This window comes from Pleurodeles waltl, chromosome 2_2 (genome assembly GCF_031143425.1).
Source record: "Pleurodeles waltl isolate 20211129_DDA chromosome 2_2, aPleWal1.hap1.20221129, whole genome shotgun sequence".
Lineage (NCBI taxonomy): Eukaryota > Metazoa > Chordata > Amphibia > Caudata > Salamandridae > Pleurodeles > Pleurodeles waltl.
In genome coordinates, this window is record NC_090439.1 from 1,113,207,507 (window position 1) to 1,113,235,145 (window position 27,639).

Consider the following 27,639-nt stretch of genomic DNA (forward strand, 5'->3'; position numbering starts at 1 on the left):
CTCCTCATTCGCCCCCCACCCCACCAACTTACATCCACCCCACTCCACACAGGCATAGCCCATTCAATGTGCACCCAGTGTACTTACCTGTTGGTCTGGAGGACCGTAGAGTAACGCATACTGGGGGAGGACCCCATCCACAAGTTTCTCCAACTCCTCAGACGTGAAGGCAGGGGCCCTTTCCCCAGTCGCAGCAGCCATTGTCACTTCCAGACCGAGGTCACAGCAGCACTTGCAGTATAGGTCCTCTCCTGTGGAAGATCAGGTCTCGAGTGATTAATCAGATAGAAAATGGCGGTCACGCCCGCGGCGGTGCGTACCGCGGCGGTGCGTACCGCGACCGCCGGCGCACCTCGTTATTGGCTCCTGAAACCCATAGGCTTCAATGTTAGCCAATGCGGCTTCGTATAGCGGTCTTCGACTGCCTACCGCCACGGTGTGCCACGCCAGCGCATTGACCTCACATCCCATTGTCCCACTTCACAGGTCAGGCAGCCGCCATTTCAAGGGCCCACATGGCTTAATTTGTACTGCTTCACACAGGCCTAGGCCTTGCATTGCCACACATACACGCCTTTCAATACATTGATAATTGAGTGCTATGCATGCAGTGGTGAACGTACCTGTGATTTGCTTGACTCTGTGCTCCATGTTGTCCTTCCTAGGCACCGTCCGCTGGAACTTGCGAGGAGAAGGATGAATCCTCGCGTGTACCGACCGCTGGTGGACCTGTCGACAATGGAAGAACGCCATATAATACTACGATACCGACTTGACCGAGCCACTATACATGAACTGTGTGCCCAGCTGGAGCCAGCCCTGATGTCCCCCATCCGCCAACCCACAGGAATTCCCCCTCTAGTGCAGGCTCTGTCAGTCCTCCATTTTTTGGCAAGTGGCTCATTCCAGACAACAGTGGCCATGTCATCTGGAATGTCTCAGCCTATGTTTTCAAAAATCTTGTCTAGAGTGTTGTCTGCCCTGACGAAACACATGCGGCGCTACATTGTATTCCCTGAGGAGGTTGATTTGGCCACTGTGAAGGGTGATTTTTATGCCCTTGGACATATCCCCAACATAATTGGTGCCATTGATGGGACCCATGTGGCTTTAGTACCCCCAAAAGATGATGAGCAGGTGTACAGAAACAGGAAAAGTTACCATTCTATGAACGTCCAGGTGGTCTGTTTGGCTGACCAGTACATCTCCCATGTGAATGCCAAGTTCCCTGGGTCAGTGCATGACGCGTATGTGATGCGAAATAGCAGCATCCCTTATGTGATGGAACAGCTACAGAGACAACGTGTGTGGCTAATTGGTGACTCTGGTTACCCCAACCTGCCTTGGCTATTGACCCCAGTGAGGAATCCCCGGACCAGGGCAGAGGAACGGTACAATGAGGCCCATGGGCGAACTAGGAGGATCATTGAAAGAACCTTTGGCCTCCTGAAGGCCAGGTTTAGGTGCCTGCATATGACAGGGGGATCCCTGATGTACTCACCAAAGGTGTGCCAGATCATCGTGGCCTGCTGTATGCTTCACAATCTGGCATTGCGACGTCAGGTGCCTTTCCTGCAGGAGGATGGTCCAGATGGTGGTGTTGAAGCAGCTGTGGAGCCTGCGGAGAGTGAAGAGGAGGAAGACGAAGAGGACGACCCAGACAACAGGGACAGAGTTATCCAACAGTATTTTCAGTAGCACACAGGTAGGAATCACCCACGCCATTTCACATTTACTGAAAGCCCCCTGCATCTTTACTTTGTCTATTTCCCCCCAGTTCTTTTAAACTGATGTTTGATTTTCCCTTCCCTTTTCAGTGCTGTATGACCCACTGCGTGACTTCTGCTTGGTTAGCCCATGGACTAATGCTTATTGACATCGGTATGCTATCATCACATAAATAACAGAACATTATTGAACAGTAATGTGTTATACATTTGTAAATAATACAGGCTGACTCCAGAATGATTTCAGTGCAATGAGTGATTTATTTTTAGTGCTAGATATTGGTACATGATATAAAAACGGTGATGGGTGAGGGTGGAGTTATGTCCATGGCAGAGTCCAGTTCTCGGTCGCACAGGTGCATTGTCCATATGCCTGTGGAAGGATGGAGCAGGGGCGGTTCAAGGTTGGACAGGGTGACACTGTGGGACAGTGGAATGACATCCGGGAGGATATTAGGCTGGCGGGGGTCTTGGCATCCTACTCTGTCTTCCTTTGAGATCTCAGGTTCCTCTTGCGGGGTGGTTGTTCTTCAGCAGGAGGTGGGGTTCTGGTGGCCCGTCGTTCTGTGGGGGCCCCCTAACCACTAGCGCTGGCGGAGGTGGTAGGCTGTTCCTGGCTAGTGACAGGGGCCCTTTGTGGTGCCACATGGTCCCGCAATGTGGTTTCTATACAGTTGAGGGCCTGGACTATGGTCCCCATAGCGGTAGCGATGTTCCTGAGTTCATTGCTGAACCCCATGTACTGTTCCTCCTGCTGTGCCTGGATCTCGGTGAACCTGGCCAGTACCGTCGCCATCGTCTCCTGGGAGTGATGGTATCCTCCCATGATGGTGGTGAGGGCCTCTTGGAGAGTCGGTTCCCTGGGCCTGTCCTCCCCCCCATGTCGCACAGCAGCCCTCCCAGATGCCCTGTTTCCCCGGGCCTCTGTCCCCTGGACGGTGTGCCCACTACCACTGCCCCCAGGTCCCTGTTGTTGTTGGGGTGTTGGGTCAGCCTGGGTGCCCTGCAGTGGCGGACACACCGCTGATTGTCGCATCCGCGAGACAGAGGCATGGCCCCGCTGGGTGGGAGCTGTGCTTGTGTTCCCAGAGGGGGTTGGGTCTGCTGTAGCCTGTGTCTGTGTGTGGGGAACCGACTGTCCAGAGGTCCCCGATGGTCCGGGCTGGTCATCAGGTTCTAGGTCGACAGAGCTGCTGTCCTCGCTGGGGGCCTGTTCTGGGGGTGGGATGGACAAATCTGGACCCTCCGTGGCGGTGTGTTGGCGTTCGGGCCCTGCAGGGGTAAAGGAGTATGGTTATTGTTTCGGTGTGTGCCATGGCGTGCATTTTGAGTGCCCTTGGCCCCCAGTGCTGGCATTCCCTTGTGGGAGGTGTTGTGAGGGTGGTGGGGGGGGGTTGTATGGGTATGTGCAATGGTCATGCTTTGGTGGTGGCTGTCTATGGTTTGTGTTGGCATTCAGGGGTTGGTGTGGTTTAGGGTGGGTTGTGCTGGTGAGACATTGGCAGGGAGGTTGTGTGCTGGGGGGTTGAGATTGGGGGTGAGGGTGGGGGGGGGTTGGCATGCTGGTGGTTGGGGGGGGTGAAGTAGTTGAGATTCGACTTACCAGAGTCCATTCCTCCGTGTACTCCAGCGAGGCCATCAGGATGCAGGATGTTTACCACCTCTTGCTCCCATGCTGTGAATTGGGGTGGAGTGGGTGGGGGTCCGCCGCCAGTCTTCTGCACAGCAATGTTGTGTCGCAACACCATCGAGCGCACCTTCCCCCGTAGGTCGTTCCATCGCTTTCTGATATCTTCCCGATTTCTGGGATGCTGTCCCACAGCGTTGACCCTGTCTACAATCCTTTGCCATAGCTCAGCCTTCCTTGCTATAGTGGTGTGCTGCACCTGTGTGCCGAAGAGCTGGGGCTCAACCCTTATAATTTCCTCCACCATGACCCTGAGTTCTTGGTCCGAGAACCTGGGGTGTCTTTGGGGTGCCATAGTGTGGTGTGGATGAGGTGTGGGGTGGTGTTTGTGGTGATGTGCGTGGTGATATGTGGTGATGTGTGCGTAGATGTGGTGTGGGTGATGAAGTTGGGTTCCTGTGTGTGTTGGGGTTTTCTATTGCTGTGCTCGCTCTCTCTATCTCTGTCTCTCTCGCCTTCTCTCCGATTTCCAACTAGTGGGGGTTTGTGGGTGATTTGGGTGTGTGTTTTATAGTTGATTGGATGTGTGGGAGTGTTGTTTGTATGTGTATCAGGTGTGTGTATTTCAAATTGTCCAATGTGGCTGTGTTTTGGAGCTGTGTGTGTATTTTGAGCGCGGCGGTGTGTACCGCCAATGGAATACCGCGGTTGAAAGACCGCCGCGTGGATTCGTGGGTCAGAATGGCATGGGCGTGTTTGTGTTGGCGTGACGGTGGAGGTTTGGTCATCTCCAGTTTTCCGCGGCCCGCTGATGAGGCGGACTTCCTTGGATGTCGGATTGTTGGCGGTTTCACAGTTGGTGGTCAGAATGACCGTGGCGGTTTACCGCGGCAGCGGCGGTAGAATGGCGGACTTCTGACCGGCGGTACAGGCCTTTTACCGCCGAGGTCAGAATCACCCCCTATATGTCCTACCTTAACCATACACTGCACCCTGCTCATGGTGCTACCTAGGGCCTACCTTAGGGGTGTCCTTCATGTAAGAAATGGGAAGGTTTTGGCCTGGAAAGTGGGTACACTTGCCAAGTCGAATTTACAGTTTAGAACTGCACACACTGACACTGCAGTGGCAGGTCTGAGCCATGTTTACAGGGCTACTAATGTGGGTGGCACAACCAGTGCTACAGGCCCACTAGTAGCATTTGAGTTACAGGCCCTGGCACCTCTGGTGCACTGTACTAGGGACTTACCAGTAAATCATAAATGCCAATCATGGATAAACCAATTAACAGTACAGTTTACACAGTGAGCACGTGCACTTTAGCACTGGTTAGCAGTGGTAAAGTGCTCAGCGTTCAAAAGCCAACAAAAACAGGTCAGAACAAATAGGAGGCAGGAGGCAAAAAGATTGTGGATGACCCTGCAGAAGGGAAAAAGTCTAACATGTACCACAGAAAATGTCACCTGGGCAGCCTTCAATAGGTATCCAGCAGTAGGAAGATTCATCAGGGTCAGCTTGTCCAGGGCAGAGCTTTGGAAATCCATTATTCACTCTCTACAGACCACACTGAGAAACCTGACAGAAAAGAAAACATTTGCAACTCTACTGAAGCTTGGGGCCTTTCAAGAGAAGAAGACAGAACACAGAATCCAAAGATGAGGCCTACATGAATACAGCTAACTTAATCAACGGGAAACATCCTTTTTTACGACTTTTTTTTCTCCGAAAGTCGTGGTTAACGAAAGCGCAACAACGCTTTTTTTAACCACGAATCCAGTTTTTTGTGCCTTAACTATGTATGTTCTGAACAACGAACATGCGTGGTTAAGGTACAAAGAAGGGAGTTGGCGAAGGTAAGTGGTGGGATTAGGTTTTGGGGAGGGGGTGGGGGTCAGGGGGTTTTAGGTTTTGGGGTGGGGTTGGGGGGTGGGGCGTTTTTGGTTTTGGGGAGTGGGTGTGGGGTCAGGGGGTTTTAGGTTTTAGGGTGGGGTTGGAGGGGTGGGGCGTTTTTGGTTTTGGGGAGTGGGGAGTGGGTGGGGGGTCAGGGGGTTTTCGGTTATGGGGTGGGGTTGGGGGTGGGGCGTTTTTGGTTTTGGGGAGTTGGTGGGGTGTCAGGGGGTTTTAGGTTTTGGGGTGGGGTTGGGGGGGTGGGGCATTTTTGGTTTTGGGGAGTGGGTGGGGAGTCAGGGGGTTTTAGGTTTTGGGGTGGGGAGTTTTTGGGGAGTGGGTGGGGGGTCAGGGGGTTTTAGGGTGGGGTTGGGGGGTGGGGCGTTTTTGGTTTTGGGGAGTGGGGGGGTCAGGGGGTTTTAGGTTTTGGGGTGGGGTTGGGGGGGGTGGGGCGTTTTTGGTTTTGGGGAGTGGGTGGGGGGGTCAGGGGGTTTTAGGTTTTGGGGTGGGGTTGGGGGGTGGGCGTTTTTGGTTTTGGGGAGTGGGTGGGGGGTCAGGGGGTTTTAGGTTTTGGGGTGGGGTTGGGGGGGTGGGGCGTTTTTGGTTTTGGGGAGTGGATGGGGGGTCAGGGGGTTTTAGGTTTTGGGGTGGGGTTAGGGGGGTGGGGTGAGGGATGTAGGGTGAATGGTGCCTATTGCTAATGATTTGATCAGGAATGCCTTTACAACGAAATATCGTTGTTAAGGCATTCGTGGTAAAATCATTAGTAGTAGCAACGAGGTCGGTGTTCCGACCTCGTTGTTAAGGCAGTAGTTGTTTTTGAAGTCGTTGTTTCGTCTTACAATCTTAATCAACACTCTATATTTATGGTTGATCTATAATGTGAAAATCACTCCGCAGTGTACAAGCCAAGAAAGCGAGAGAGTCACCAGCGCCTGAATCAGCCTGAGGACACACATCACACTCGTCCAGTACTCATCCTGTGCACCATGATCGCTGGAAAACCAAACTACGTCGAGATATGCAGGTGAGTATGTATGGTATCTCCCTCCAGGTTATCCTCCATCCCTACCTGCAAAACTGTTAACCAAAGGCAACGCTGCTCACAGGAAAACATAACCTTTGGTGTTGCCATTTCCCAGGGTGGAGATACCTCCCAGTACCACCAGACCCCTTGAAATGAGGGTCTGGGGGTATGGAAAGTCACAGTATTTAATCAGGCTCCTCCATCTCACTGCCCAATTCTTCCAGAACATTTGAGGATACAACCCCAAGGTCTTCTTTCTAGGTGGCCAAGGTTCCTGTCTTCAAATATTGCTCACAATAAAATCCAGCGCTTGGGTGCAATAACTAAGTTTTACCATAATATGGGGCATAACATGCGATTTTGGTGCTTACTATACTAAGTCATGCATGCTCCAGTATTGAATTAGTATTTTCCCCCAGGTAATTCTCAGCACATTTGAGCTGCCAACAGGTACAACTCTCATGAATCCAGCACCTGCATTAAGACGGGTTACCGTACATAACTCTAGGGTTCACCGTTGCGGAGTCCTCACCGCAAGGAAAGAACCTTCAAGGTGGGTGTCAGAATGGACGCGTCTCCCAGTTACCAAGAAGGACCTCACTCTCTAGAGGAAGCGCGCTATTCCCTCTGGGAGTAAGAGCACTGAGCATTAACACCGTGGCACACAAGCCAGGAATGTGGACATGCCGGGAGCTTCAGTAAGGACACTTCCTATATATGCGGTAGGTCATGGGTCATCATCGTTGTAAAGACGTGCATGAGCTTCCCAACTAACGGGCACATGGAAGCTATCCCAGAGCGCCCCTGGATGTGGGATGTCTACTGAGTTGCAGCGGGCATCCTACCGCACCCCTAAGAAGAGGGGGGAGCCTCACAGAGTCAGCCTGATGTCTCTTTGCCTAAACTGATGCTAGTGGCCACCTTCGGTTCTCGCACCTCCTGCTCGCCAGAGGCCCATGGCCAGGTGCCAGCCTCAGAGCTGCCTCAAGACCTCCTCCATGACATGGAATATGGGCCGGAAGGAACCCGGGTTGATTCGCTGCTTCACTGATGCTGCGGGAGGCCCCTGGTGACCACGGCCTGGCCTGCACCGGGAGGGGAAGCTGGGGTCGGGTTCATAATTCATACCCACTCTGCACAAAATAAGGAAACTCCTGCAAAGTCCACCTATGGGACCAAACCCTCGAGCTCTAGTCACCATTATGAGCTATGCAGAGGAAACCAGGACTTGAGCAAAATACCTTTAGGATTTGATTAACACCTCCCAAACCTCTGTTGTAAGGCCTTGCTGTGCAGGAGTTCGGTTTGAGGCTCTGAAGGTCTGAAACTAGTGTAAACCACATACATTTCATTGCACTTTTTGATTAAACTGTGGAGAGTCTAAAGGCTAGTACAATTCAACGTAAACCTTTGCCCTTTGATCTGATCCCTCTGCCATGGAGTCCCTCCTGGGGTCCAGTAAACATTCCTGGCTCGTTCAGTTCGCTTGGAAATGTGAAAAGCTGGCCCAGGATTCGTTTGTCACACGAGCGGATGAAACTCACAAGATAACATGTGGGCACTTCTCACCGATGGATTTAAACGTGTTCATTGCAAATGAAAATGGCAAAACTATTTACCCTTTTCACACATTCTCTTTCGGGCACATACGGAGAAGATGCGGTAATCTGACTGAAGAGTGAGTCTCTGGGGCATCTCACTTCTCAGCTGTGACTCTACCATGCGCAAACAGCGCTTCAGAATGGGGGCGTGTACTTCAGAAGCAAAACTGGACATCTCAATGCAATCAGGATGAAACCTGGCCTGGGTTTAGAGTAAGATCTTCTCTGCCTTGGTTATGGTGGAGATGAAGAAACCTGAATCTTTCACCTGAAATCACACAAACATTTAGGGCCATATGTATGAACACGTTTTCCCATAGACACAGAATGGGTAAAACTCTTTGATACATCTGGCACTTAAGCTCTAAACTTTTGGTGGATGAGAGGATGACTCAGTCACAATTATTATCCTGATTAGGAGGTTCATGAGTGCTAGAGCTGAAAATATGTGGTCTAGGGCGAGTCATATTTCAGGGGACCAGGTCTCACCAGCTCCCATGAGGTAACTGCAGAAGACATCCTTCTAGTGTACTGGCCACCAGAACATTGCTAGTTACAAGGATTAAAGACAATCAGTTTGTTAAAATAAGGCAATCTATGAGAAGATGAGATCTTTTACACGGAACAAAGGATATGAAAATGTAGAATGAAGCTTTGTTGCCACAACCGGGCGCAGGCTCTTAATCGCCATCAGGTTGTCTTTTAAATCTGCAACCACCATGCAGGTATGACTACTATCACTTAGCATCTTTTGTTAGTCTGTGAGGTTGAGAAAGACCAGAGAAGGCGATGGTGAGAGGCTAGGGTACAGAAGTGTCGAATGCCTGGACTGGAAGGACGAGAGGGGTCTAGCTATATGCTTCTTCATATCCAATAACAAGTTGATCACTTTTATCCAGAGTCTTTTCTTTCGAGTCACAAGACTCAACCACACTGACCAACAAATGTAAAATTGTTCTCAGTTACCTAGTTTCCAAGACTGGGAATTACTCAATTATCGGTCAAAGTCATAACTGGGATATATATACACAACTGGTAACCGGTCTTCCACTAGTTTCTGAAATATGTGGACTTCTTGTCTATGTGGGAGGACTGCAAACCATAGTTTCTGCTTCAGAGTCAGGTTAGCAACCCAACTGCTTTGATGTTTGCCATTTTGGAAATTCTCACCAGTTTTGGAGTGTAAAGCACTGCTCTACAAATATAGAGCATGGTCACTGGAAGTGCGGCCTTGGTTACCAACACTTCTGCTGGAAAGGCATGGAGATGGGCTAAAACCTTCCTCTGCATTGCAGGAGAGGCAAATGCAACTTCTGGACATCTGCTTAAAGCTAATTACAGCCAGTGTAATGTATCCAAGAAGGAATATGAAAGAAGGAGACATGGTAGCAGTTCCTGATTCAGCTCATGCATGGACCTCTAGATTAGTGTCATTGGTAGTCTGAAATGCAATCCATGTAACTGATGATTTTGGACCAGTCGATGGCTAAAGGGGTAGAGGGGATGTAAGGAATTGATGGAGTGAGGAACAGTTACTCTCCTAAGGCACAGGGCACGGGGCCTAGGGGTCTTAACTGTGCAGGATTTAGTGGCGGAGAGTGAAAGATGACACGTATTCACTTGTCCATGAAAGCAGTACAGAGAACCAGCTGATCACAGCATAGCAGGCTGGAGGGATCAGTCTAGGTTCACCCAACACCCTATGACTTCTGCTCTCCTTCCTAATACACCTGCATAGCTGTGAGTTGTACACTGCATATGACAATGGCAGCATGTTCTGATTCTTTTGCAGAGGTGGTACCTATCACAAGTACTTCAAACAACAAGTCCATGACACCTTATCCAACCATAAGACACTGAGATGAAACATAAGTGGGAGAAAAATCAGTGAATTAAGAGCAGAGAAATGACAGATCAAGGCATCCATCCCGTCGCGAGATACTGACCCAATGCTCAATGTAAGTATAAGATATTTAAGGAAGCCAATATGCAGTCTGCAATTGAAAACAACAGCATATTAATTAAAATACCACAGGGAATGGGGGAACCCATCCACTTAGTCTGTATGAACACAAGGCAGTTCTTCAGAGACCTTGTCCCAGGGGCTAGTCACTGAGCACAGATGTGACAGAGTGGTTTCTCCCAAAACACTGGATCAATTGATGTTGCTTCTTGCTAGATGGCGTCAGACCCAAGCGTGGTAGCACAGGCTGTGCAAGTTGAAGAAAGGTGAGAAAAGAGAGAAAAAGTCAGGAGAGTGTAGACAAATGAAGCTGCTACCACAAAGTCAGAGAATAAGCTAAGTAGGATCCATTCCGGTCCAAATGGTGGGAAAATAAATCCTGCAAAATTTGCTCCTGACCACGGCATGGCCATGTCAACACGCCTTTGCGTGCATTAACCCTGTTCTGTATTAACCTGTGACCCCATCCAAAGTACTAGCACAAATGTCCTGTGATAATAACTTTCAGTTGCAGACAATTTCCGGTCCTGACACTAGGTGACTGGCTACCAAGAGTTTGGGAAGAGGAGCGGGCCATGGCCCAAGAGCAATATATCAAGTCTGTTGACCCACACAGTATGAATTCTCTTCACCTGGTCACCCAGTGAAGAGCCAATATCAGATAGCAGACACCTGAGCTGGAAACCCTACAGCAGAGTAGGTTTCCAGATCATTCATGAAGACTCTGCATCAAAGCAACATCCCTTTCAAGTTTCGCATCCACCCAGGTACATGGTGCATGGCTTCAAAGGCTTTTATTGATGTATGTAGAGGAGGAAAGAGGGGGCACAAGCCATGAGGGCGCATTCTTCCAGATACACAAGGTACGCAGGTCTGATACGTAGCCAGAAAAAATACACACCCAGCATTAATGTTTGCATACCCAAATGTCAAATGAAATTCAGAATCTTTTAATGTGAGCTAGCAATCATGGGAACTACACCTGCATGAGTCACTGTTGGCTAATAAAGACACCCTAAATGTATAGGAAGTGCCCTACTTTGGATCCGTTTGTCTTTCTGGCTAAAGGCCCATACTTCATTGAAAGGTCAGAGAATAGCATTTTGACCTACCGCAATTATGTTCTTGATTGTATATTCTCAGTTTCCATGGACTGCTTCCTACACACAGGAAGGTGTATGAACGTTTATGGACATCAAGCACAGACTTAGCATAGCAGTGTCATGTTTGGTCAAGAGACGCCATTCATTAGAGGTGTGGAATTTACTTGTCTAAGGGACAAAATACTTCAGAAATCTACTTGTCCTGTTAAAAAAAATCTACCTGGCCTTTACGATGCCATGCAGGAAGGTGGCAAATTATGGCAGCGTTTTCATATAGGAGTTCTGAAAAAAGCCTCTTTGATTATATTAGGGATGATACCATACTGTATAAAGGTTTCGAAATTGGCAACACTGATTTTGTAACCTTTCTGCAAAAACACACAAAAAATGGAAGCAGGTGGGAAGCATTGCCTGCAATATCCCGTGAATGTCCACAAACAAACATGTCCAGGGGTATTCATCAACTTCACTTCAGTGGCTTCCCACACTGGAAAAGTTTGGAATTGTATGACAATGGCACTAGTAAAACTTTTTCCAGGGTACGGGAAAATGCAGGTGTGGGTCAAGTGAATTCACAGTCACCCAGCAGAGTTTCACAAGCTCAAATGTACACAATATAGTAGCTCATGAGAGCATGCAGTTCACCAAAGGCCAGTAGTATTGCAGTTTCCAGGCCTACTTTTGTGAACTCTTGTGAGTGCCTAAAAGTCCAAAACTCTGACCCACTGGAAGGACTTTTACTTGCGGGTGCACTCTTGTGAATTCTTCAAGAATCAGGCTCATACTTTTTTTCAAGTTGCAATTTTTCTGTTTGCAAAGAACTGGTGAGCTTTCGGAAAGCATTATAAAAAGTCTGAAGTTGTTGTATTTTACAGATATACAAACGTATTTTCAGTAATGCAAACGCAACTTATTGTGCTTAACCTAACTGTAAAGGCTTCGTATATGTGTACAAACCGCATCTTAGTGGCAGAGAATCCCCTTTACAGAGCCATAATACGGTGTACTAAGCTGGCTAAGAAAGAACCACTGCTGCAGGGGATTGGGCCTACTTCCCAGTGGCCAAAATAAACATAAAACTTGCTGTCCTTGACCCCAAAAAATAAATCTAAGGGGCGGTCCAAGGAATTCCGCCCTCCGTTTCATTTCCTTCATGTTGGGGTTTCATCACAGTCAGGCTGTCTGGCAGCTGAGGTTTTACAGGGGGCAACACCGGGTCAGTTTGGAGTGAAAAATCCAGGAGTTCTGAGGAGCAAACACCGAGGCTCAGATTCACAAAGATTCCTCGATAGACGTGTCTTACATGACTTTAAGTCAACTTCGAGAATGCCTCACACCGAGTCCTGGAGAAAAACTCTGCTAGTTGTGCAGTTATTTTTAAGTAGCAAACTTTGCACACGTGAAACAACAGCCTCAAAAACTATAGCTTCTCACCAATGTTAATCTCTGCAAAATTAAACTAGTTCTAAGACGTTTTCTGTATCAAATCCTATCAGCTATTTAGGTGGTTTGCAAAGAGGTTGGACAATACAACTGAGGTCACAGAGGAAGAAAATAACCTCAAACTGTGGAAAGTAGTTAACAGAAAAAGCACTCATTCAACAAAGCTGTTCTGAGGTTTTTCCTGAGCTGTAGAAGTCATAGCTACAACTTGTTGCAACATGGCCGAGCCAAGAGATGCCAGGACCGCATTCTTCTGTTACTAAGCCAGAAATTCAAGTTCTGCACCTTTACAATATCCCAAGTGCCAGGCTGGATCCAGGAAACTCTCCCAGCAAGGACTCGTGTGTGCTGTGTGCGACCTAAGGACTGACTGAGCAGGGCTGCGTTAAAGTGCACTTCTGTGCCCGGATATCGGTTTATCAGTTTATTCATCTTCTTGGTACCACCTAAGGAGTGACTGAGCAAGGCTGCATTAATGTGCACTTCTGTGCCCGGATATCAGTTTATTCATCTTCTTGGTACCACCTAAGGACTGACTGAGCAGGGCTGAGTTAATGTGCACTTCTTTGCCCTGATATCAGTTAATTCATCTTCTTGGTCCCGCCTAAGGAGTGACTGAGCAGGGCTGCGTTAATGTGCACTTCTGAGCCCGGATATCAGTTTATTCATCTACTTGGTACCACCTAAGGAGTGACTGAGCAGGGCTGCGTTAATGTGCACTTCTGTGCCGGATATCAGTTTATTAATCTACTTGGTAACGCCTAAGGAGTGACTGAGCAGGGCTGCATTAGTGTGCTCTTCTGTGCCCGGATATCAGTTTATTCATCCACCTCACTGCCGTCAGAAGCAGCTTATTATATAAACATTTAGGTGTTAGTGTGACAAAATCTAACAAGGAACTTTATTACACTGTAGAGATGTCCACTTCACAGCACAGGAAGAAGGAGGGCAGCAAACACTACTGTGATTAGATAGAGTATCCACCGGAAAGGGTGAGTTCGAAAGGAAGTAACTTGCTTTCATGATAGATTCTTCTACCTGCAGATTTCTCACCTTCTGAACAGATACCACAACAACACCTCCCAAAGGTGAAATGTCTGATCAGTGGACTCAAAGCAGGAAGTCTTGTAGGACCAAGAAGGCAAACTGTATCTGCCAATATGGCGATCAATGTAGTAGAGTTGTGTGAACATATGCAGAGATGCCACATTGCAGCTCAGCAGATGTGCAGGACGGGTACTTCCCTTGCCCAGCAAAACCAACACCGAGCTGGTTGTCCACACGTGGTCCCTTAGAAGGTCAATGTAAGAGCTCAGGGCCCTCTCAGGGTCAAGGTTACAAAGTGTCTACACTTTCAAAGCAAAGACGGACAGTAGGTAAATGACTGACTTACATGAAAGGGCAGCACAACTTATGGCAGAAAGGCAGCCAGAATCCTCACCATCAATTGTACTGGAAAGAAAGTCATGTAGGAAGATTGCAGCAGAAAGCCTGGAGTTCACTCATGTGATGAGTATAACTGATCGCAGTGAGAAAGTTTTAATTATCAGGAGCCATAGGGAATAACTATGCATCAGCTCAAATGATGTGTATGTGAGGGATGCAAGAACCAAACTGAGGTCCCACCATCACATGATAAAAGGTTTCCCACAAGTCAACCTTTCAGAAACAAGTGAATTGAAAAGGGAAACATGAACTGGCAAACATAGGAAACCTGTAATGTTCAACATGTACCCTCAATATGCTCATTGCATGGCTCTGCTGGGCAAATGACAAAAATAAAATAATACATTAGAACGTTTGGCCTACAGAGGATCAAGATGACTAGTCCCACAACAACCACAAACTTCTTCCAGCATCTAGAATAAGTGGGTGTCACTGGCAGCAAGTCTGGCTGCAAGGATGACATTCACAACCTCAGGAGGCAAACTGAAGGGGGTCAGCTGTAGCACCTTAATCTCTAAGCATGGATGTATAAATTGTGTAGATTCAGGGGTATGACTCTCCCTTGTTATTGAGAAGGAGGTCTTTCCGAACAGGAAACACATATGTTCTGGCTCAAGATATCTCGATGAGATTGCATTCATTGTTTACCAGCTGACTTCTCAGCTTGTCTGCTTTGGTGTTCGGGAGACCCTGGCAGCTGGCCGGCCCCTATAAAGAATGGCTTTAGATCCAGCTGTTTCCAAAGACACAACGCCTCTTGGCAAAAGATCCAGGATCCCTAATCTAGCTTTTTGCAGTATTTCATGAGTCTTGGGTTGTGCAAGAGAACCTGCGTCAGCTTGCCCTCATGGTCAACGGGATTTCAAGGCCAATCAGATTGCACAAAGTTTCAAAAGACTGATATGGAGTTGGCACTCTTCTGAAGACCAGTAATCTTTGAATTCCACCTCTCCCAGATCACCATCACCCTAACTCCAACAGTGACGTACAGAACAGCATCCTGTTGCATGTCAGGCTGGTGTTCGTCTATGTCCACAGAGGATCCCAAGATGTCTCCTGATAGATCTAAATGGTAGACAGCCCCGGTGTGCTGGGCCCACCGAAACCAGAAGTTCAAACTGCAGGGCACTTATATTCCATTTGGTGTAGAGGTCAAGAAGATTAAAAAAGTTTAGGAGCTAAAAAAGCCTTGAAAGCATCTTTACCGAGACCCAGAACTTAGCTCAAAACATCAAGGTCAGATCCCTAATGTCTTGGTATCACTGCCACACCAGAAAGACTTAGAAGACCACTGTATCCGGAATAGCTTATATGAAGAAAAGTCTCAGCGTACGGCTTAGGTGGGGCTTTGGTTTCATGGAAAACCTTGTAGGTCAAGAGACTGGCCATCATCCATAGTTGGTCTGTGATTTACTACAGGGAACCCACTCTGAGTAGTGTGAAAATACTATGGAAATACACATCTTGCATGTCCAAGAACACAATTCAGTCTCCAGAATCCACAGCAAAGAGGATCTGCACTGAAAGGAGCATTTTGACCTTGTCCTCTCTCAGAAAAGGGTTCAATGGCCAGAGGTGCAGTATTGGCCTGAGGCTTACTTTTTTTACAAGAGGAAATAGGGAGAGTAGCACTCCTCTCCCCTCCTAAATTACGACACTAGCTCAATGGTATTGTTGTCCAGCAGGAGGTTGACTTCCTGCATTATGATGAAGGTGTTGTCTGAATAAACTGACCTGGCATTGGGTGTTTTGTGGCAGGGAAGAAATGAAAGGTACCCCCTTTGAACAGTTTGTGAAACCCATCAGTCTAATGTGACGAATTTCCAGCTGCGCAAAACATTCAAGATGAAGTGGAGGGAAAAATAGATTCACTACCCCTGCTGGTGTCAACTAACCCAGACGTCTCTATGTCCTGACTCGAAAAGGCTGGGATGGTTAATGCACCAGTTAAGAAGGTTGCTTCTGCCGGTATGCTATACCTCTGGAGTAGCACCTAAACTTTCTGCATTGCTTGTGGAACTGGCAAGAAGGTAACAATAACCTCAAGGAGTCTAATGTGGTGTAGCTATCTTTAAATCTCTCAAATGAGTCTGCCTTTTCTATATACAGTCTAGGTCCATTAAAGGTCATGTCCATGGGGGTCCCTACACATCCCTAACATTTCAGTTGACTGCATCAGAGTGTGCTGGTTAAGCACTAAGCTGGTGCTGATAGTTCAACCTATCCAAATCAGTAATTCTCTGGCCTGCACACAGTACATACTTTGCTGCATCCTGAACTGCAGAGCAAGAGATGCCCTCATGTCTCCTGGGATGCCACCAAGACCTTGTAGGTCATGGCCCAAGGAGTGTGTATGTACCTGCCCGGAAGACACACCACATTCAAGAGGCGCAGAGAAAGGCCAGCTGACAAAAACAATACTCAGATTACCTACTATCGGGTTTTGAGGTGAATATATTTGAAATTACCTTAATCATTGAGGCCTGCACCACAAGGCTTTCAGGTGTAGGGTGTTTTGTTAGTTTAGAAAATTATTGTTACCCGGGGCCAGTCAGTGTCACCTGGACAGAGGTCAACTGATCTGAGGAAGTGAGCATGGTTTTCAGCAGTGCCCATGAGGGTGTCCCTGAATGGCTCATTCAATATCGAGAGAGAGTCTGCTGATGACAGCCCTAGATGGAGTATTTCAGTCATCAAACTGGCTTTGGTTTCAACAATAGACATTTGTAAATTTAGCCCCTCTGGCACTGTGCGCACTAATACTACAAGAGAGGAACTTTGCTCCGTTGGCAGACGAGGTGGTAAGTCCAGCTTGGTCTCAGGCCTAAGTCAAGTCGGGCATCCGTAATAAGGGGGGAGAGAGCAGACTGTCCACCTCATCAGCAGTTTCATGAGATATGTGTTGAAGGCCCTGGACCACACCAGGATTGAAGTCAAATCGGACCTCAAGCCTCTGGTAAAACTGGGTTGTAGAGAATGCTAAGAATCAGTTTGAATGACCACTGGATGCTCTTTGATAATTTAGCATGACACAGACCTGGAACAGGCCATTATCGGTTCAGTCAGAGGCCTGATTTGGGATCTGATCTGTTGTAGGCACCCGTGGAGTCAGCAGCAGCACAAGCGAGACAGCGACTGGTATGGATTTTGGACCAAGAGGGGAAGCCTCCACTAATACTGGTGTTTCCCTGGAAGTGGTTCCCAAGTAGAAAACTGGCCCTGGGGAGCGGTGTGCTGGTAGAAGTCTGAGTGGATGCCCCTGGGGCCTGTGGGGGCTTGAGGTGCATCTGAGGAAGCCAGAAGTCTGTCATAGCAAGCTCTATTACTATTCACTTGAAGGACTAATCACATTTCATAGGCTCAATAAGACGGCCCACATATATATTAACCAGTATTGGACTGTACACAGAGTACTGTTCTATCACACTCTTGATGAACCAAAAAGAGCACATTTGTTTAAGGCACCTGAAAAATCTGATAGGGTAAGAGCTGTGAACCCTCCACCAACCAGAATCTCTCAGAAGATCATCTAAAAGCCTCAAGCAGAACAGTATATGTGCAGTACATGTAAAGAGACTTAGGACCTCATTTAGATCTTGCCGGTCACACCACCAAGCCGCGTTGGCGGCAGAACCGGAAAGACCACCAAGTCAATGGTGTTCTGCCTGCCATATTAAGATGTAACAGCTCCGCAAGTGGTGGACTGGCTGTGGTTCTCTGATGGAGGGAGGACATTGCGGGACCCAATGGAAAGCAGACAAAGGCAGTGGCTGTGGAATAGAGATAATTGACACACACACGCTGTTCCTTTGCCATATCTGTCCCCCTTCACTACAAACACACACCACAAAAACACAGTTATCCATTGCCATTCCACCACAACACAAGTACATGCCGCAAACAAACACTGACAGACATCACAACACAACATACATTACCCACTGACACTGCATGACACAACCACACCAACCAACACAATTATACACTCCTCTACACAAACACACACAAGCACAACTACACACATCACAAAAACGAAAGCCAAACAACACCATTCACCTGAATGTTTCATGTAGCAACACACCACAACAACATCACAGACTTATGCTGATGGCACACATACTAACACAATCACAACTCCCACTCCAGCTCCCTCCTGCAGCCAAGTGTATCACAACACACAAACACGAACTGACTGACACAACTCTCACCACAACAGGACAGGTACACGTCCAGGTCCCATGGCAATGTGTACACATGGAAACTGTTGACAGGCGTGAATGTACCATCATTGTGGTGCCATCATTCATTTGCTAATGAATACTAGCACCATAATGACAGTTGTGTATGTGTGCAATACGTGTGTCTTCAAAAAATTACTGTGACACGTATATGTCTGCAGGTTCCCAACCTCCTGTGCAGTGCCCACCTAACGAGGCCTGGCAATGCGGCATCCCTACCTTTGAGTCTGGCAACGGAGGGAGTCATGTTATCTCTGTGGGTCGATGGCAGTAGTGCTTGTCCAGTCGTGTCCACTCAAAGACAGGTGTGTAATGGGGGTTGTGGGGGGAGTGAGTTTTCACAACCCCAATCCCCCTCCCCATTCCACCAACTCAGACATGGAGGTCGGACCGCCATTTTTGGCTGTGAGGGACATCCAAATCTGGACGGCGGTAAAGGTGGCTGGGGTCTCACCAGCATTCCCTTTTACCTCTCCAGCCATCAACGCGGGCGGTATTTCTTGACTGAGATGGCAGTTTGAGTGCGGGCTATCGTCTATGGGACTGCCAACATCTAAATACGGTGGGCAGACCGTAATGGTGGTGGATGGGTTTCCAATCGAAAAGTCGACAGCAGGACCGCTACCGCCAACATCTGAATTAGGCCCTTGGTATCGGCAGGATAGTTTTAATTCGATGAAAAGCTTCAATTTCTGGCTTCAAGATCATGCTACATTTTTTTGCTGCTGAGAGAAGAAAGATGAAACTGTAGTTGCCAAGGATTTGTGGGTCTGCCATATGAAGCTAACACAGAGGCCTGAAATGAAGCTTTGAAACAGGAGTATGAGAATAGCTGGAATCTCACTTTCTCACGCTAAGATAATGGGCAAGTGTAAATCCTTCAGAATTAACTCTGAGAAAGCAATTTCCAGTGGGATATTTCAATTTCAAGAAGATGGTAGAAGATTGCACAAGGGGCTGCTCATTCTACAATTGTTATATGGGCGTAGGCTTAGGGCTGGCCACCCTGACAAACAAGGAAACAGTGAAATTCATTTAATTCATGCTAAAAGTATGCAAATTATTTTATAACTGAAGAAACAGTTGAAAGGTGCTCACTGGCACCAGAGAACATTTATTTAACTGTGTTTGCAGCACTGGTGATTCTCAATTAAAGTTGATTAACATGTGATTGGTGAACCTGCTTATTTACACTTGTACATGCGTTCTCATAAGAAAGTTTGGAGAAATATTAGAGACTCCCCACGGGACACACTCTGTATGATGGGTTGGAGTGACACAAGGCCTAGTACCACCAGTTGGTTGTGTACTACTTAACATTATTCTTGTTGCTGCCAGTAGAAGCAGTACTGCTCAATAGGAGTCTGCACAATGAGAGTCAGTGTGCTCCAGGCGCGAGAAGTGATGCAGAGTTTGTGATTGAGAAGGTACTGCACCTGGGTGGTATGAAAGAGAAAGAAATGACATTGAATCTATGTAGGGTGTGTGTGTGTTGTCTTTTTCGTGACCAAGCAAGTATCAAGTTGTACATTGGAAAAAAATGAAGATGCAGTGTGTGTCACCCCACATGCATAAGCATCATGACCCATTACAATGCGCCAGACAACAAAATACCAATAAAGACCATTTCTAGAGTTTACCCCAAGAATAAACTATTTGGACTATTTACAACATCAAAAGAATGAATTCACAACATTCTGCACCATAACAAAAGTGGAGGAAATCAATGGCTGAACAGAACAAAACTGTAATTTGCCACTTTAACAAAGCCTACAAGAAAGCCATCAGAATCACATGAAGACAACACTAATCCATACACACAATGGATGTGGACTGCCCATCTAGGAACTCCAAAAGATTGTAGGACTCTACAACCAAGATAGCCATAATGCCAGGCACCACAATTGGAAACTTTCGGAGACAAAATGTCAATGGAACTGATTTCAAAAATGGTAGAAATTATCTGGAGGAGCACAGAGAAAAAACTGCTTCTAAACAAGACTCAACCATCTCAAAGAATGATAATACCAATCTTTTGCTACTTAACACCCAATTTCATCTACATAAAAAGAATCCACATTATCATCGCAATCGTCCACCCGGATCACCTTCGAAAATCCACCAGCTTCAGCATTCTTGCACTGTCCTTCAGCAATCAAAGAATTCTCTAGTGTGACTTAAGCCCAGAGTAATCCCCTGCACAAAGGTTGGGTGGTCCCCATCAAGGTTGCAAGCACCAGTAATTTTACAGGATAAGAGCAGCTACAAAGATAAGTGCGTTCAAATAATTCATTTCATTAGCATCAGCTCTTAATAAAAAGTGGCATGTAAGCTTTTTCCAATGCCACGGTATTTTGCACCAAAAGTTTTACACATGTTGTGGCATGAAGTTGCAAAGGTAATGCTGTCATTACCAAGCCCCTCTTTCAGTAATCATCAAGTCAAATCTTGCTTTCTTGAGAACAATAACTTCACATTATAATTATTAGCAGAAGGTCAAACTTGTTTTAGCATTCCTAACGAATTCTTGTAGAGATTGTTCAATTTTTAAAACTACACAGGTTCTCTTAGGGAAAAGAAATTCAGTATCAGAAACAATCAGTAATGAGAGATAAATCGAGGTTCTGGCTGGGTGCATGCTGATATTAAAAAGTAATGTTAAGACCAGGGCTTTGCGTCTCTTGAGTGTTTTTTTTTTTGTATATGTTTATTGAGAAGTACGTGTTAATATATAAACAATGTGTTAAAAGCGAAACAATAAATCAAATTATGGCCACATAGGAAAAATATTATGAAATATTAACTTCTCAGATTTCTAAACACAAAAAACATTATACAGATATCAATAAATACAATATATGTGATTATTTATAATGCATCCATCTGTGCATTAACTCTTTAGAAGTAGACCTGTAAAAGAAAATCTGGAAAGAAAGAATTATGCAATATGTATTAAACCATATATTGTAGGTAGTTAGAAGACAGTTGAGACAGTAATATCATCCACATATATAGCATTTCAAATAGAGATATTCCTGCCAATTCAACAGTGTTGAAAAGGTGAGCAGTAAGTCCTAATTAAAATAATAGTGTTAATGGGTGAAGTGTCAATTGTCTTAATAATAACAGCATGTCTCAAAACAATAATAAAAATGTCTTAAAAAGGATAGGAGACAAAGAAGGAGAAAACATTTAAGTATGAATATTAGTAGAATATGTATTAGCTAGAAAGGGTTTCCAAATTTGGATGAAAATCCCAACATTATCTTGCAATCTGTAAATCAGCTTTTCATATGATGCCATGTTATACATTTCAATAAGCCATTCATCATGTGTAGAAGGTTGTGGTGTTCTCCAATGTCGTAATATACACATTTTTGCTACAGTGAGTGCGATAGCCATGAATCGTCTTGTATGGTTTGTTAGATTTGGGAGATCAGTAACATCATGTAATATAACTAATTTATCTGTTAAAGGAATGAGCACATGTGCAGCTCTGTGTAGAGAGGAAGTTATAGAAGACCAGTGCACTATGAGATTATAAAATCCAGAAACAGCTCCTTTCAATTTCCTCCAAGTTTTTAAGTATTGTAAGACTGGGGAATCCTCAGATATTCACGGAAATGGTCCTAGTCTACTAAGTAGAGCTTGTTTCAAGTGGAAGTATTTCCCCTTTTGAGAGCTAGGGAGTTGAAATTCTATCGGAAGCATTGTAAAGGTTTTAAGCTCACCTTCTAAAGTGAATAAATGATCCAACATTAGAATACCTGCTCTCTCCCATGTATGCCAGGAAATGGTCTGTTTCCCTATTCTAATATCAGCGTTGTGCCATATGGGAGCCTTATTATGTAGCCTCGTATTACTATTAAGGAGTTTGTGGGCGTGTGTCCAAATCTTAAGCATAGACTGAATAATAGGGTTAGAAGTTTGTAAAGCAAGAGATTTATGAGTATAAAACATTTGCAAACCTGAAGATGCCTGTAAAGATTGCCTTTCAATAAGAACCCATAGTGGGGGGTCATCTTGTCTTAGCCAAAGATAAACCAATTGAGATAAATGGAGGGCTGCATAGTAATGCTCAATTCATGGTAAACTAAGGCCACTATATCACCTCTGAGCAATCAGTTTGGCGATTTTGAGTCTAGGTCTTTCAGATCCCCAAATAAAGGTTTTAACACCTTTGTCAATGTCTCGCATTATTGATATTTTAACTGTCAAGGGGAACATACCTAAAACATAAGTGAAATGAGGCACTATAATAATTTTCACTGCCTGGACTCTACCCCAAAAGGACAAGTTACGATGGGACCATGTTTCATATTCTGACTTCGTTTTAGCAATGAGTGGCTCTAAGTTATCTTGAATCATACGTTCTAAAACTGTGTTGATATAAAAACCTAGATACTTTAAACGATCCACTTTCCATTGAAAATTGTAGCCTAAGATAGATGCTTTTGTTGTACCCCGGGATAACGGGACAGCTTCACTCTTATTCCAATTGACTTTGTATCCAGAAATGTTTGAGAAGCGAGAAATAGTAGACATGAGTGCCGAGAGTGAAGTAGGTAGATCCGTAAGTGTAAGTAATATGTCATCCGCGTATAGAAGTAGTTTTGAGATGCCTGCTGGTGTGGGAATGCCTGCTATTTGTGACCACTGTCGTATTGCGTCAGCCAGTGGTTCAAGTGCAAGAAGAAATAAGAGGGGCGATAAGGGGCAACCCTGGCGGGTACCTCTTTGCACAAAAAAGGTTTTTAAAAGGAAACCCCCACAATTCACTTGTGCAGATGGTGTCTTGTATAACCATTTAACTTTAGAGATATAATCATTACCTAATTTCAACCAATGCAATGTATGGAACATATAGTTCCATTCAATGCGGTCAAAGGCCTTCTCGGCATCTGAGGATAATGCTACTCTGCCTTCTCCAGCATCCTTGTAAAACCAAAGTATGTGAGCCAAAGTGCGGAGGTGGCTACGAGAGTTTCTGCCTGGCATGAATCCAACTTGAGAATTATGTATGAGTTTAGAGATAACTTGTTTGAGTCTTTTGGCAAGAATGGTGGCTAATAGCTTCGAATCTGTATTCAGAAGAGAAATCGGATGATAGTTACTGCAGTATAATGGATCTTTCTCAGGTATAGGAAGGACAGCTATGATAGCTTTATTTGAGAGTGAGGAGAGACTACCAGTTTCCTCTTCTTCTTTATAAACCTCATAAAGGGCATCGATTGCTTCTGGTTTTACCTAACGGTAAAGTTCCAAAGGAAAACCATCTTCTCCTGGTGCTTTATTGTATGGGAGACAGGAGATTGCTCGCGCAATTTCATCCTTTGTTATTTGTCCCGCCAGTATGAGCTGTCCTGTTCATTGAGACAGGGAAGTGTTATTTTATCAAAGAATTCCTGTTCTTTGAGGAGGTCATCATCCACTTCTGAACTATATAACTTGGTATAATAATCTGCAAACGTATCAGCTATTGGTTGAGTCTCAGTTATTAGCTTACTCTCAGGGTTATATATAGCTGGAATAGCTGTCATAGCTTCTCGCTGTTTTAATCGTGCCGCTAGTAAACAGCCTGCTTTTTCTCCTTGTTCGTAATTGCAAGTCTTAAGTCCGTATAGCATATATTCTGCTTTGGAAGTATATAGGGCCTTATTATGACCCCGGCGGCCGGCGGTTAGCTGGCGATAACACCGCCAACAAGCTGGCGGTGTGCTGCCAGCTATTATGAGCATGGCGCAATAGCCACGGCCATACCGCCGGCCCCTCCACTATACCGCCCATAATCCCCAGGGTAGCGTGAGTCCCGACTGTCAGCCTGGCCACGGCGGTAAACACCGCAATTGAAAGGCTGGCAGTAAGGGTGACTTGGGGTTCCCCTGGGGCCCCCTGCACTGCCCATGCACTTGGCATGAGCAGTGCAGGGGCCCCCAGGCATTCCCCCGTCGCGCATTTCACTGCCCGAATTTCAGGCAGTGAAATGCACAACGGATGCCACTGCACCCACTGCACATCAGCATTGCCGCCGGCTCTATTACGAACCGGAAGCAACGTTGATGTGACTTTTCTGCTGGGCCAGCGGACGGTAACACTGTTACCGTCCGCTAGTCCAGTGGAAATGTCATAATAGGGAGCCAGAAATACCGCCAGCACTGGTGGTATTCTGGCTCCCGCAGCCTCGGCGGTCTTTTGAAAAGACAGCCGAGGTTGTAATGAGGGCCATAGTGTATTAAGTTCCGTCTTAGCTTTTTCCAATTTACTTCCGGAAGTTTCAGTTGGATTACTAAGATGAGTATGTGTCAGTGTTTTGATATCATTTTCCAAAATGGCCTGTTGTTCTATTCTGCGTTTATTTGTTATGGCAGAATCCTTCGTAATGTGGCCCCTAATAGTGGCTTTAAGATGTGTGGAGAAGAAACTGAGCTTTTGTTATCTTTCATATAAGTAGTCAAATGTGATTGTAATTGTGACTTTTCTGCTGGTAGTTTGTAGCGAGATATGTTTAATCGCTGTGGTTTCCTACAAGGGCGTTTCAGATCCCGATCAAGCTGGACTCTGATAGGAGCGTGATCTGACAGTGCAGTTTCTAAAATATCACAATCTAGTACTTGTGGTGTAATATAATGTGAAATAAAGAAGCAATCTATTCTAGAATCGGACTCATGTACTGTCGAGTGATATGTAAACCCCTTATCTGATGGATGTAGTAAATGCCAGATATCGATCAAACCATGATCTTCTCTGATGGCTCCCAGTATGGCCCTGTCTCTTCCATAAGTTGTGTCCAGGGGACCCGTTCTGTCTAAATTCACATCTAGAGCAAGATTCCAATGGCCTCCCAAATCTATTCTGGATATTCCCATTTCTGTTAGAATTCTATTTAGATGAAGGAAAAAGGGGGCTTTAGTCCCAATTGGGGCATAAATGGAACCCACTCCTAATATATTATTACTAACTTTAAGCTTGGCTAAAACAAATCTACCATCCTCATCTGAACCTGACTGTAGTATTTGGCATTGAAGTGTTTCCGTATTAAAATGGCTACACCACTTTTCCTAGTAGTAGTGTGGGATGTAGGATCTCCTGGTACGTGAGAAGGGGATTTGCAGCTGTAAAGAATCTGGCCTACCCAATCTTGTTTTAATTTTTCTGATTCTATATCAGATAGATGAGTCTCCTGGATGAGAGCAACGTCACTATGTTTGGAGGCTAAATAGGAAAGACTTTTCTTCCTTTTAATGTAATTAGTAAAGCCATTGACATTGATAGAAACAATTTGCATAGAACTTGTCATGATGCTGATGAGAAATGCTAGAGTATAACTGTACTGTGTGAAACTGGTTCAAAATACTAAAAAAGGGAAAAGGAAGAGTATACATTATATGGTAATGTGATAATGGGAAATTACTGGAGGGAACAAAACACTATCTGGGCTATAGTAAACCTGAAACCAATATGTGGAACTATAATCATAAAATATTGTTAACACTAAACTCTAGATGGTGTAAGTACACCGTTCTAAGGGCTAGAATGTAAAAGAACACTACAGATCAAAGAATATGTATCTTTCGTCGGTGGGTCTGAACCTCAATTTGGGACCCAGACTCTGCAGGGAGGAAAGGAAAACCACTCATGGTAAATAGATTATAAGAAAAACCACTCCATGGTGTTATGAAGTCATCCAAGAGAAAATCTGCATATCAAACACAGTATGATATGTGCATAGTTATTGAACAACAATATATGAGGATAGGAAATGAATCATATCCTTCAGAATGAATAACTGCAGTAAAACAGTAATAACATTATATTGATACATAGCATGCATAAATATACTCATCTAGCTGGAAGAAGTGATAGTGGAAGGTTGAGCATCAGTTACTTTATCAAAAGGCGTGGATTATTTTAGAGGTTATCTCGATTTGTCTCTGGAATTTTCCTGTGTGAGTACCTCTATGCAGTGGACTGCTTTATCACTGTCAAACTGTTTCTTAAAGGTACGGAGGTGTAATCTACCGGTATGATGGCTTTGTGGTTCATTCTGTAATTGAAGCGACCATTCATAGATGTTTTGTTCAGTGGTGTTGAGTCTATATGTTGGTCATCCAAACTGTCCAGGAAGCGTACCAGATCCTCAGGCTCTGTGTACTCCCTTGATTTCTCATCCATTGTGATCCACATTGTGGCAGGTTCTAAAAGACCATATTTGATATCCCATTTGCGAAGTCTTGGCCTAAGTTGCAGGACCGCTTTCCGTTTGGTATTGGTTTCAGTGGAGAAGTCTGCAGCAATGAATACTTTATGGGCTTCCAAGTCATATGGACCATGTTTACGAGCAGCTGTTAATATTTGGCGGACCTGTTCATGACGTAAGAGGCATGTTATAATCAGTCTAGATTCAAGAGTTGAAGTTGAAGTTCTTGATCGAAATCTGTGAGCTCTCTTCAACTCAAGGGGATGCTCAAAAGATATGTTCAGTAGCTGCGGTATTAACGTTAGCAGCAAGTTCTTCAAATCATCATTGACTTCCATTTTTCTGGAATTCCATAAAAATGAATGTTATTTCTTTGGGCCCTTTCTTCCAAATCTATAACTTTTTGTTTTAGGTGCCAGATATCAGGGCCCCAATACTCCGCATTATCTAATTTCTCTTCCAAAAAGGTGGTTCTTTTATCTAAAATTTCTACTTAGGTATGAAAAGAGTTTAGATCCAGCCGTATTGTCTTCATTTCTATTGCGAGATCTGAAATTTTGACATCCATAGATCCCAATCTTTGCCCCACGGCAGAGATCCCTTTTAAAATAAGGTCCATAGAAGCAATGTCTTGTGGGACCATAGTAGAAGTGCCTGGAGGCACAGTGTTCCCTACTATTTGTGTAAACAAAGGCTTTCTATTAGATGTGCCACTGGCCATACTGTTATACTTTAATGTTGGAGAAGACAATAAATAAGTACAGCTTAGTAATCAAATAGGGTATCCAATCGACTCACAAAGTAGGTAGATATTAACACCATAAATGGTGACAGACATCTGGGATTTAAAAATGATGGCTATATGTTTTCAAGCATGCATCACTGAAAAACAATACATCAGAAATGTTGTACAGTTTTTGCCTGCCTATCGAAATTCACTTGACACCCTCTACTGATAGGAATTCCGGCGTTTACCTAATTTCGTAGTAGAGTATGAATTGTCAAATTTAGAGAAATACCTCAGAAGTGAACGTTCATATGCTTCTCATACAGCAGCCTTTCGACATTCAAGGAAAGGAATTTCACATATCTCTTCAGAAACTGTCTGTGTTTCCTGACAGAATGCGTAATTTTCACAAACTCTCTCAGCTGTAGGAACGCTGTACAACATTCACTTGCCAAACTGTATTTAGGTCACACACTTTGTAGACAAGAAATTCCTGCGCTTACATAATCACGTAATTAAATCTGAACAAGTAAGTGAAGAGAAATACCTCAGAGTTGAGAGTTCTCATATGCTTCGCCTTTTCTCTTATCCCATCAGCAGCTGGCTGTGTTTCCTGACAGAATTAGTCTTTTCCACAGACTTCCAGGATTTTA